Source organism: Panulirus ornatus, chromosome 9 (genome assembly GCF_036320965.1).
Source record: "Panulirus ornatus isolate Po-2019 chromosome 9, ASM3632096v1, whole genome shotgun sequence".
Classification (NCBI taxonomy): domain Eukaryota; kingdom Metazoa; phylum Arthropoda; class Malacostraca; order Decapoda; family Palinuridae; genus Panulirus; species Panulirus ornatus.
In genome coordinates this window covers 37,570,796-37,583,523 of record NC_092232.1, presented here as the reverse complement: position 1 = coordinate 37,583,523, position 12,728 = coordinate 37,570,796, and the positions used below count along the sequence as shown (strand labels likewise).

The window sequence follows — 12,728 nt, the reverse complement described above, 5'->3', positions numbered from 1 at the left end:
GCAGTACAGTACAGCCCTGTTTTAAAGCAATGCAGAGCAGCACTGTGTTACAGCAGTGCCGTACAGCCCTGTGTTACAGCAGTGCCGTTCAGCCCTGTGTTACAGCAGAGCCGTACATCCCTGTGTTACAGCAGTGCCTTACAGCCCTGTGTTACAGCAGTGCAGTACAGCCCTGTGTTACAGCAGTGCCATACAGCCATGTGTTACAGCAGTGCCGACAGCCCTGTGTTACAGCAGTGCAGTGCATCCCTGTGTTACAGCAGTGCCGTACAGCCCTGCATCACAACAGTTCAGTAAAGCCCTATGTTACAGCAGTGCAGTACATCCCTGTGTTACAAAAGTGCAGTAAGGCCCTGTGTTACAGCAGTGCGGTACATCCCTGTGTTACAACAGTGCAGTACAGCCCTGTGTTACAGCAGTGCCGTACAGACCAGTGTCTACAGCAATAGCGTTTCAAACCCTGTGTTACAACAGTTGCCAAGTACAACCCTAGTGTTACAGCATGCAGTACAGCCCTGTGTTACACCAGGCAGTTACAAGCCCTGTGATTCCACCAGCAGTGCAGTACAACACTGTGTTTTTTTTTTTTAACAGCAGTCCGGACATCCCTGTAGTTACAGCAGATGGCAGTACAATCCCTGTGCTACAGCAGTGCAGTACAACCCTGTGTTACAAGCAGTGCAGTACAGCCCTGTGTTACAGCTAGGTGCATGTAACAGTCCTGAGTTACAGCAGGCAAAGTAAGGCCCTGTGTTACAGCAGTGCAGTACTTCCTTGTGTCACAGCAGTGCAGGTAACACTTCCATGTTTACGGGCAGTGCAATTACAGCCCTGTATTACAGCAGTGCAGTACAACCCCTGGTGTTACAGCAGTGCAGAACATCCCCTGTGTTAGCAGTACAGTGCAGTACAACCCTGTGTTACAGCAGTGCAGTATAGCCCTGTGTTACAGCAGTGCAGTACAGGCCCTGTGTTACAGCAGTAGCAAGTTACATCCCTGTGTTACAGCAGTACAGTACATCCCTGTCGCTACGACAGTGCAGTACAACCTGTGTTACAGCCAGTGCAGTACAAGCCCTGTGTTACAGCAGTGCAGTAAGGCCAGTGTTAAGCAGTGCCGTGTGTTACAGCAGTGCAGTACAGCCCTGTGCTACAGCAGTGCAGTACAGCCCTGTGTCACAGCAGTGCAGTACAGCCCTGTGTTACAGCAGTGCATTACAGCCCTGTATTACAGCAGTGCAGTACAACCCTGTCTTACAGCAGTGCAGTACATCCCTGTGTTACAGCAGCGCACTACAGCCCTGTGTTACAGCAGTGCAGTACAGCCCTGTGTTACAGCAGTGCAGTAAGCCCTGTGTTACAGCAGTGCAGTACATCCCTGTGTTACAGCAGTGCAGTACATCCCTGTGTTACGACAGTGCAGTACAGCCCTGTGTTACAGCAGTGCAGTACAACCCTGTGTTGCAGCAGTGCAGTACAGCCCTGTGTTACAGCAGTGCAGTATAACCCTGTGTTACAGCAGTGCAGTACAGCTCTGTTACAGCAGTGCAGTACAACCCTGTGTTACAATAGTGCATTACAGCCCTGTATTACAGCAGTGCAGTACAATCCTGTGTTACAGCAGTGCAGTACATCCCTGTGTTACACCAGCGCAGTAAGGCCCTGTGTTACAGCAGTGCAGCACATCCCTGTGTTACAGCAGTACAGTACATCCCTGTGTTACGACAGTACAGCCCTGTGTTACAGCAGTGCAGTACAACCCTGTGTTACAGCAGTGCAGTACAGCCCTGTGTTACATCAGTGCAGTACAGCCCTGTGTTACAGCAGTGCAGTAAGGCCCTGTGTTACAGCAGTGCAGTACATCCCTGTGTTACATCAGTGCAGTACATCCCTGTGTTACAGCAGTGCAGTACAACCCTGTGTTACATCAGTGCAGTAAAACCCTGTGTTACAGCAGTGCAGTACAGCCCTGTGTTACATCAGTGCAGTACAGCCCTGTGTTACACAGTGCATACGGCCCTGTGTTACAGCAGTGCAGTACGGCCCTGTGTTACAGCAGTGCCGTACAACCCTGTCTTACAGCAGTGCAGTACATCCCTGTGTTACAGCAGTGCAGTAAAACCCTGTGTTACAGCAGTGCAGTACTACCCTGTGTTACAGCAGTGCAGTACGGCCCTGTGTTACAGCAGTGCAGTACGGCCCTGTGTTACAGCAGTGCAGTACAACCCTACGTTACAGCAGTACAGTACAACCCTGCCAGTCACGTATGTGGTTGTTCAGTCATCACGTCACATTAGTGTCTGTAACAAGTTTGGTTTATTTCTTTGTCATGGCGTCATCGGTATGATGACTTGTGATGGCGCACGAGGACGTGTCCTGGGCGTTTGTGACAGTCGAATAGAGAAGAAAGATACGAGCGAAGAGATTTTATATTTTATGACCTCTCACAAAGTAACATTCCTGGTCACACGTATCACCCCGGGCAGGAGGAGAGCAAGTGCGCCGCCTTTTGGTTCAGGTGGCACGTTAGAAACCAATAGGATGGCAGCATTTGCTCCAGGCAGCCAGGGAGTTCTCTGATTGGTCAAGTGGCAGCAGATGTGTTGAATGATCCAACCCGTCAGAGAACTGGCTGGCGCGGGCGGCGGGTTCAGGACGGCAGGAGCTGTGAGGTTGGGAGAGGGGGGCAAGCGTGCCGACACGGGAGGGCTCAGCCTCGCTGGGTCGCCACGCTCACCGCTCACACGTAGCTCTGGGCGGACGCTGTAGACCGGAGGTGTGCCGTCCTGTACACCACTGGTGGTGACCCGGGGTGATGATCGGGACCCTGGACGACAAGGCGCTGCCGTCTCGTCCAGGATGCCTGGAAACTGAAACACGGGGAACCCAAACACTGGGGAACATTCCGTCACACGTCTTAGCTTGGATGAACTTTGTATTTCTTTTTTTTTTTAGAAAGCATTTCTCTCTAGGTCCAATGTCTTCATGCTAGATCGGTCTCAGGGAGAATGCTTCGTTTTTTTTTTTTTGTTTTTTTTTTGTGTTGTTCTTACCTTCCTACACACGCCTTATGTTCTAAGTCTGTGGTGAACAATCCAAGTTATCGCCACAAATGCACACTGTTCCTCCTGTAGTGAATATCCAGCTGGATCCTGCTTACCACCAGTTCTTAAATTCTGACTAACAAGATATCAATTTCCAAATTATTGATCAAAGTTCCGTTACTAATGGTGAAGCATCTACTAATTTCATGGACAAGGTTGGTCATTCTTTTTTTTCTTTTGGAATGATGAATAACAATTGGACGAGGATATTTCTTCTGTACGTTGAGCTGATGGTTCGCTTGTACCAAAACAAAAAACAAAAAAAACATGAAAAGATGTTGCTCATCGAGGAGGTGAAGGAGGATCAAGCTGTAGCAATGAAGGAAGGAGACTACAGGCACACACTCCGTGGATCATCAGTTCCTCATAACATCTGCACAACATCACCTGAACCAATACTTTCCTCATGACACAACGACACAAGACACTTCGTACAGCTGACACTTTCCTCGCTGCTGGATAGCAACAACACTGCTTAGCATGAACCGCTCACTTCTGACTTCCTCTCGTAACACATTTCATCGGGAATTTTGACGAAGAACGTTATGATCTTGTTCTACACTATTGTCATCACTAGATCCCGGAAACTGTTGGAGCACAGGCGAGAGATGATATTCCGGTGTGTGAGAACAGAGAGTGGAATCCTCAGGTCCACAACCAGCCAATCATTGTATCAGCAGGAGGTCAGGAGAGAAGGTGGAGCTCAGGTGAGGGTGAACTGTGGAGGCTGCGGACGTCTAGGGTGTTGGAGAGGTCACCAGACACCGATGGAGACGTGGTCGACGATAGTACGAGTGAAGACCAGGTAAGCCCTCCAACGCCTTCCGACACTGTCCCTGCCCGCTGTCGCCTCTGCAAATCTGCCTGTTGCTATCGCCTGGCAACACTGCCCAGGATTCCCTAGATATGACCTCGTAGCTGGTAGGTGACCCATGACCCCTGACCCAGGGTGTACTCAGAAGGAGCGTGACTCCTGCCTGGGATGTGGCGGTCCAGACGTGCAGCAAGGACGGTCGGCGATGGTGTGCCCAGCACCTCTGGGGGCTACAGCCGGGCTGGTCGTCATCCTCCTTCAGGTAAACTGCAACAGAAGTCATGGCTAATATTCAGGTTAGTCACAGGTGTTGCTAAGGTAATTGTGTTTAGTAGATTATATCTACCTTTCATCAGCTACTCGGTGAATCACAGTAGATCTTGATGGACTCCTTTGAACCTATTGCCAGGCTGTGTGTGTGTGTGTGTGTGTGTGTGTGTCTGTGTGTGGGTGTGTGTTTGTGTGTGTGTGTGTGTGTGGGTGTGGGTGTGTTAGGTAGAGCTCCCTCTGTGTCTCCGGCGGTCTGGTCTGCACTGGCAGGTGTCCTGACGAGCCTGGGTTTATATATGTGGATGTGGGAGGAGGGCGGAGCTGCCAGTGTGGGCCGGCCATCTTGGCTCTTGTCACGAGACCCCGAGACTGTAGCATGAGATGCCAGTTAACAGGTGCTGCCTCAATCATGTGATCCTCAAACAAGGACTTATATGTTTCCATTGAACAATTCGAAGCTTGGACACGAGGTATGAACCAAAACATAAAAATAAGAGAAAGAATCTTTCGACATTGAAATAAAGTCTCTGAGAATAATACCATGTGATGGGAACTGATGACATAATGTATCAAAGAAAAGCTTTGATATTATACATGACAGTTCAACTTGCTTGTGCCGCCCAACTCAGTCATTCGGTGCTTATTGATCGTGTTGCTGACTGAAGTAACACTGAGATAAGGCTGATATATAGTTACAGGAGGCTTCAGATATGGGAGGATATCATATACGATACAGGAAGCCTCAGGTAGAGAATGTGTTATATACGATACAGGAAGCCCCCATGTGTGGGAGTATATCATAAACAATACAGGAAGCCCCATGTACGGGAGTATATCATAAAAAATACAGGAAGCCCCATGTATGGGAGTATATCATAAACAATACAGGAAGCCCCCATGTACGGGAGTATATCATAAACAATACAGGAAGCCCCATGTATGGGAGTATATTATAAACAATACAGGAAGCCCCCATGTATGGGAATATATCATAAACAAATCAGTAAGCCCCCTGTGTGGGAGTATATCATAAACAATACAGGAAGCCCCATGTATGGGAGTATATCATAAACAATACAGGAAGCCCCATGTATGGGAGTATATCATAAACAATACAGGAAACCCCATGTATGGGAGTATATCATAAACAATACAGGAAGCCCCATGTATGGGAGTATATTATAAACAATACAGGAAACCCCATGTATGGGAGTATATTATAAACAATACAGGAAACCCCCATGTATGGGAGTATATCATAAACAATACAGGAAGCCCTGTGTATGGGAGTATATCATAAACAATACAGGAAGCCCCATGTATGGGAGTATGTTATAAACAATACAGGAAACCCCATGTATGGGAGTATATTATAAACAATACAGGAAACCCCATGTATGGGAGTATATTATAAACAATACAGGAAGCCCCCATGTATGGGAGTGTACGGGAGTATATCATAAAAAATACAGGAAGCCCCCTGTATGGGAGTATATCATAAACAATACAGGAAGCCCCATGTACGGGAGTATATCATAAACAATACAGGAAGCCTCAGGTATGGGAGTATATCATAAACAATAGAGGAAGCCTCAGGTGTGGGAGTATATCATAAACAATAGAGGAAGCCTCAGGTGTGGGAGTATATCATAAACAATAGAGGAAGCCTCGGGTACGTTTGTGTATTGCAGGAAGTTCAGTTGTTGGCAGGTCACCTGGCGTAGCCTGAGACATTGTGGTGTCAAGGGATATTTAGACACTCGGGGGCGGTGGCAGCACCGAGGTTGACCTGCCAGGTGCATCAGTAGAGACTATCGTCTCATCACCAGTGGTTCACAGACTGTGGCTGTCCCTGTGGGTGAGGCTACAGAATCATCCATGTCCCCTCCATACACAGGACTGGCTCACGCCTCACACACGGGTCAGAGGACAATGATCCCTGTGGTCTCAAAGTGAATTCAGTTTTCACGAAGAACAGTGTTATGTTCTTTCAGTTTATGGATCTCATTCGTGATGATGGACTCTTCGTGTGAGTTATGCGTCAACTAACGCACACACACACACACACACACATACACAGTCCCTCAATTACAGACGTTCGAGGTATATTTCTGTAGCGCCCCAGCCCACAGGTAATATTCGATCAGCCAATCATCTGTTACTTGCCGGTGCCATTCACCTATGTACCTTCTGTCATGCTTCCCTTCAAGTATTGAGACCCTCAATCTTCCTCAGTCTCTCATCTCTCGTATGATCTTCGTGGCCAGTTTATGGAAACAGCTAATATTCTGACAGATGTTACTGCTGCTGTGTTCCTCTACAGAAGGTATTGTGCCATGTCTTAAATCACTTGTGTCATGGATATGTACAAAGGAAATCTGTCTCCAGTAGATCTAAGTTGAAACTACTTTTATTCAAATGTAAAAAGTAAAGTGTGGAAAGTTTGTGTAAACCGCATCATCATATACGTGGAGGGTTGTATAAACTGCATCACCATATAAGTGGAGGGTTGTATAAACTGCATCATCACATATGTGGAGGGTTGTATAAATTGCATCATCATATACGTGGAGGGTTGTATAAACTGCATCATCATATACGTGGAGGGTTGTATAAACTGCATCATCATATACGTGGAGGGTTGTATAAACTGCTTCATCACATATGTGGAGGGTTGTATAAACTGCATCATCACATACGTGGAGGGTTGTATAAACTGCATCATCATATATGTGGAGGGTTGTATAAACTGCATCATCATATACGTGGAGGGCTGTATAAGATGCATCATCATATACGTGGAGGGTTGTATAAACTGCATCATCATATACGTGGAGTGCTGTATAAACTGCATCATCATATACGTGGAGTGCTGTATAAACTGCATCATCATATACGTGGAGGGTTGTATAAACTGCATCATCATATACGTGGAAGGTTGTATAAACTGCATCATCATATACGTGGAGGGTTGTGTAAACTGCATCACCATATACGTGGAAGGTTGTATAAACTGCATCATCATATACGTGGAGCCAGTGTGAGGCAGAGGTCTCCATCCACGGGGAATGGAAGAGATAAAGGATGAGTGGGGCAGTGTGAGGGAAGATCTGGAGTTTACATAATGTGTGGAAGGTACAGAATGCGGCGTGAGTGAACCATTCGGAGGAAAAATGAAAGTTATTTATGGAGGAGGAGACTCACTCAGATGTGAGGGTGTGACGACCCCGTGGGGGAGGGAGTCAATACCTGGAATAGCCAGGAAAGTATGATGGGCAGCGGGTGTCTCATGACGAGCTCCCTGGCACCCGTGCCAGCAGACCACTGTCACGAGTTGTGGCTGCCGCCAGTTCACACGGTGCTCCCCCGCCCGCCTCGCGTCGCCTGGCCCGTGTCGTACTGGCCAAGAGCCACTTGGCCCACTGCCATGACAACCCTTACGGTAGAATGACCGCTCACACACACACACACACACACACACACACACACACACACACACACACACATGGACAAGCTTCCGTGGTGCAATGGTTAGCGTGGCTCGCTGACAATGATTCATGTACGAACACATCCGGTTTCTAATCCTGGGCGCATCCCGGGTGCGGCAGCCAACCCACGTCCAGCCCAACTGTTCATCCTCCCGCAGAACCTGTTGTTAGGCGTTATATCAGCTTAGACTGAGATATATATATATATATATATATATATATATATATATATATATATATATATATATATATATATATATATATATATATATTTTCTTTCATACCATTCGCCATTTCCCGCGTTAGCGAGGTAGCGTTAAGAACAGAGGACTGGGCCTTTGACGGAATATCCTCACCTGGCCCCCTTCTCTGTTCCATTTTTTTGAAAAAAAAAAAAAAAAAGAGGGGAGGATTTCAAGCCACACGCTCCCTCCCCTTTTAGTCGCCTTCTACGACATTCAGGGAATACGTGGGAAGTATTCTTTCTCCCTTATCCTCAGGGATAATATATATATATATATATATATATATATATATATATATATATATGTGTGTGTGTGTGTGTGTGTGTGTGTGTGTGTGTCGGGGTAAACCATGGAAAGTTTTGTGGGGCCTGGATGTGGAATGGGAACTGTGGTTTCGGTGCATTATTACATGACACCTAGAGACTGAGTGTGAACGAATGTGGCCTTTGTTGTCTTTTCCTAGCGCTACCTCGCACACATGAGGGAGGAGGGGGTTGTCATTTCATGTGTGGCGAGGTGGTGACGGGAATGAATAAAGGCAGACAGTATGAATTATGTACATGTGTATATATGTATATATCTGTGTGTGTATATGTATGTATACGTTGAGATGTATAGGTATGTATATTTACGTGTGTGGACGTGTATGTATATACATGTGTATGTGGGTGGGTTGGGCCATTCTTTCGTCTGTTTCCTTGCGCTATCTCGCTAACGCGGGAGACAGCGACAAAGCAAAATTTAAAAAAGAAAAAAATTATATATATATATATATATATATATATATATATTATGATGTTTTAATGAGGAAGGCGGGGATCCAGAGTGATGATTTTCTACGACATACAGTGAGTAAGTTGGTAATTTTAACGAGTGACGTAACGACCGTCACGTTGCTCTATTCATTCAGATCTGGGACAGTGCGCGCACGTGTGTGTGTATGTGTGTGTGTGAGTGTGTATGTGTGTGTATATATGTGTGTGTGTGTGTGTGTGTGTGTATATATGTGTGTGAGTGTGTGTGTATATATATATATATATGTGTGTGTGTGTGTGTGTGTGTGTGTGTATGTGTGTATGCGTGTGTTTGTGTGTGTGTGTATGTGTGTGTGTATGTGTGTGTATGTATGTGTATGTGTGTGTATGTGTGTGTTATTAACTTTTGTGTGTTATGCGGAGGGAGTTGTGCGATAGTGTAGCCCCGCCCCTAAACCTTGTTTATGTGCCATGTCTCTCTCTCTCTCTCTCTCTCTCTCTCTCTCTCTCTCTCTCATATTCATATTCATTATACATAATCGCTGTTTCCCGCGTCAACGAGGTAGCGCCAGGAAACAGACGAAGAATGGCTCATCCACTCATATACACATATATATACATAAACGCCCACATGCGCACATGTACATACATATACATAAACATATACATACACATACGCAGACACTACATACATACACATGTATATATTCATACTTGCTTGCCTTAATCCAGTACTATCGTTACCCCGTCCCACAGGATAACTGCATGGTTATCCCCTGTTTCAGCGAGGTAGCGCTAGGAAAAGACAACAAAGGCCACATTTGTTCACACTCAGTCTCTAGCTACCATGTATAATGCACCGAAACCACAGCTCCCTTTCCACATCCAGGCCCCACAGACCTTTCCATGGTTTACCCCGGACGCATCACATGCCTTGGTTCGGTCCAATGACAGCACGTCGACCCCGGTATACCACATCGTTCCAATTCACTCCATTTCTTGCACGCCTCTCACCCTCCTGTGTGTTCAGGCCCCGATCGCTCAAAATGTTTTTCACTCTATCCTTCCACCTCCAATTTGGTCTCCCTCTTCCCCTTGTTCCCTCCACCTCTGACACATATATCCTCTTGGTCAATCTTTCCTCACTCATTCTCTCCATGTGACCAAACCATCTCAACACACCCTTTTCTGCTCTCTTAACCACCACACATCTCTCTTACCCTTTCATTACTTACTCGATCAAACCACCTCACACCACATTGTATCCTGAAATATTTCATTTCCATCACATCCACCCTCCTCCGTACATCTCTCTCTATAGCCCACGCCTCGCAACCATATAACATTGTTGAAACCACTATTCCTTCAAACATACCCACTTTTGCTCTCCGAGATAACGTTCTCTCCTTCCACACATTCTGAATGGCTCCCAGAACTTTCGCTCCCTCCCCTACCCTGTGACTCACTTTCGCTTCCATGGTTCCATTGGCTGCTGAGTCCACTCCCAGATATCTAAAACACTTCACTTCCTCCAGTTTTTCTCCATTCAAACTTACCTCCTTATTAACTTGTCTCTCAACCCTACTGAACCTAATAACCTTGCTCTTATCGACATTTACTCTCAACTTTCTCTTTCACACACTTTTCCAATCTCGGTCACCAACCTCTGCCGTCTCTCACATGAATCAGCCACTAGAGCTGTTTATATATATTTCAAAGGATCACAACTTTGCGCGTGATCAAGTATATTCCTATGAGTCCCCGGGGAAAATGAAACGTCATAAGTTCCCAAGTGCACTTCTATGTGATAAACACATCATCAGGGGAGATACAAGAAAGAAATATAAGTCAGTTGATATACAACGAAGAGACGTAGCTACGACGCCATTTGGTAAACACGTGGTGTCCAAGACAGACAACGAGCGTATCATAAACTTATTATTTGGACAAGGGGAATTGTTTACAAATTTTATCAACAATAAAGCTATCCAATTTGTATAGACCTTCACTAATATTAAGGTTATAATTCTTTGTGTATTCAACAATGGAAAATTCATTGATATTTATCGTGGTACTGAAGTTAGAGTTAATAACTGAGATGGCATTACTCCAGTCAGTACAATGATCATAGTTTTTAACGTGATTAAACAAGGCATTTGATTCTTGTCTTGTTCTAATACTATATTTATGTTGCTTAAGTCTGCCCAACTTAAAACTTATCACCATTTTTACATGGCACTTTATTGATGCATCCAGGAGAATATTCTGGTGACTTCCTGATTAAGATATTCTTTACAGTATTATTGTTGCTGAAGGTAACATTCACATTAAAGGGTTTAAGCAACATGGGAAGTAAAGTAAAATTATTACTAGAAGGGAGAACTAAAAGATTCTTGGTGTCAATGGGAGGTTTGGGCTCAACTCTATAAAATGATTGCTTTGCTAACTTAGGAGATTTATCAGTGAAAAATCTAGGGTATTTCAACTTAGATCCAATAGAATATATCTTCTCAAACTCATCATCAATGAACTCTCAACTACAAATACGTAAAGCCCTAAGGAGCATAGATTGAAATGATAGTTTAACTCTGTCAAGGTTATAATCATTTCAATCTATGTTCCTTAGGGCATTACGTATTTGCAGCCCAGAGTTTATTGATGATGAGTTTGAGAAGATATATTCTGTTGAATCCAAGTTAGAGTATCCTAGATCTTTCATTGATAAATCCCTTAAGTTGCGGAAGAAATCATTCTATAGAGTTATGTTGAAATTTCCCACTGATACCAAGAATCTTTTAGCTCTCCATTTTAGTGATGATTTTACACTACTTCCCAGGTTGCTTAAATCCTTCACTGTAAATGTAGCCTTCAGCAATAACAATACTATGAATCTATCTTAATAAAAAAAAAAATCACCAGAAAATTCTGCGGACTGTGTTTACACAATACCTTGTAAAAATTGTAATATGTTTTATGTTAGGCAGACTGGTAGGGATTTTAAGTAACACTTCAGCAACATCAATATAGCATAAGAACAAGACAAGAATCAAATGCCTCGTTTAATCATGACCATTGTATTGATAGGAATAATGCTAATTCAGTTATTAACTTAACTCCTTTACCACGAGATATATCATTGAATCTTCTATTATCAAAATCAAAAAGAATTGTAGTATCACTATTAGTGAAGGTCTATACAAATTGGATAGCTTTATTGTACGCAAAATTTGTAAACCGTTCCTTTCTTGTTCACATGATGAAAATTTTATGACAGGCATGATGCCAGACCAAATACCACCATCCAGTAACGCTTGTTTACCAATGGCGTTTTAGCTTCGTCTCTTCCTTGTATATCAACTGACTGTTCTACGTCTTCTGTCGCATTCTTGTATCTCCCCTAACGAAGTAATCATTACACGAAAGTGCACTTATCGAGTTTCATTTTCCTGTGTTTTTTTTTTTTTTGCATATACTAGATCACGCGCGCCACTGTAATAATCACATCATCAGGGGAGACACAAGAGAGAAATATAACAGTCAGTTGATATACAACAAAGAGACGTAACTAGGACGCCATTTGGTAAACATGCGATTGTCCACACACACACACACACACACACGTGCGCCCTCGAACACACTGTCTTAGATCTGAATGAATATAGCAAAGTGACGGCCGCACGTCATTGGGGCTGAGTTGCCTAAACCCAGAAGTCAAGTTGAAATTAACTTTACCAACTTACTTTATGTCATAGAATATTATCACTCTGGATCTCCGCCTTTGCCATTAAAACATCACTATATATATATATATATATATATATATATATATATATATATATATATATATATATATTTTATAACGAATCTAGCTCTCACAGTAATGAAGGTGATGGTCGATGTAGAGCATGTTGTCTAGGTTATACTGCGAAGAGAAGACCCGTCATAAATGATTGTGAAAAGTTACAGGTGTAGAATGAGCTCAAGGTTGATAATGATCAGTATTATTAACCAAACATAGAAGTAACAGCAAGTATAATAACTAATTAACCACA

General features: G+C 44.2%; 1 long non-coding RNA gene across 1 annotated transcript; it reads right to left on the bottom strand.

Moving 5' to 3' along the window:
• Window positions 1-2,421: 2,421 nt before the first annotated feature.
• On the bottom strand, window positions 2,422-4,454 carry LOC139750349 (uncharacterized). The gene is made up of 2 exons (XR_011713112.1): window positions 4,265-4,454; window positions 2,422-4,185 (listed from the first exon to the last, which is right to left on the bottom strand). It is a non-coding gene; the product is annotated as an uncharacterized lncRNA (long non-coding RNA).
• Window positions 4,455-12,728: the final 8,274 nt, after the last annotated feature.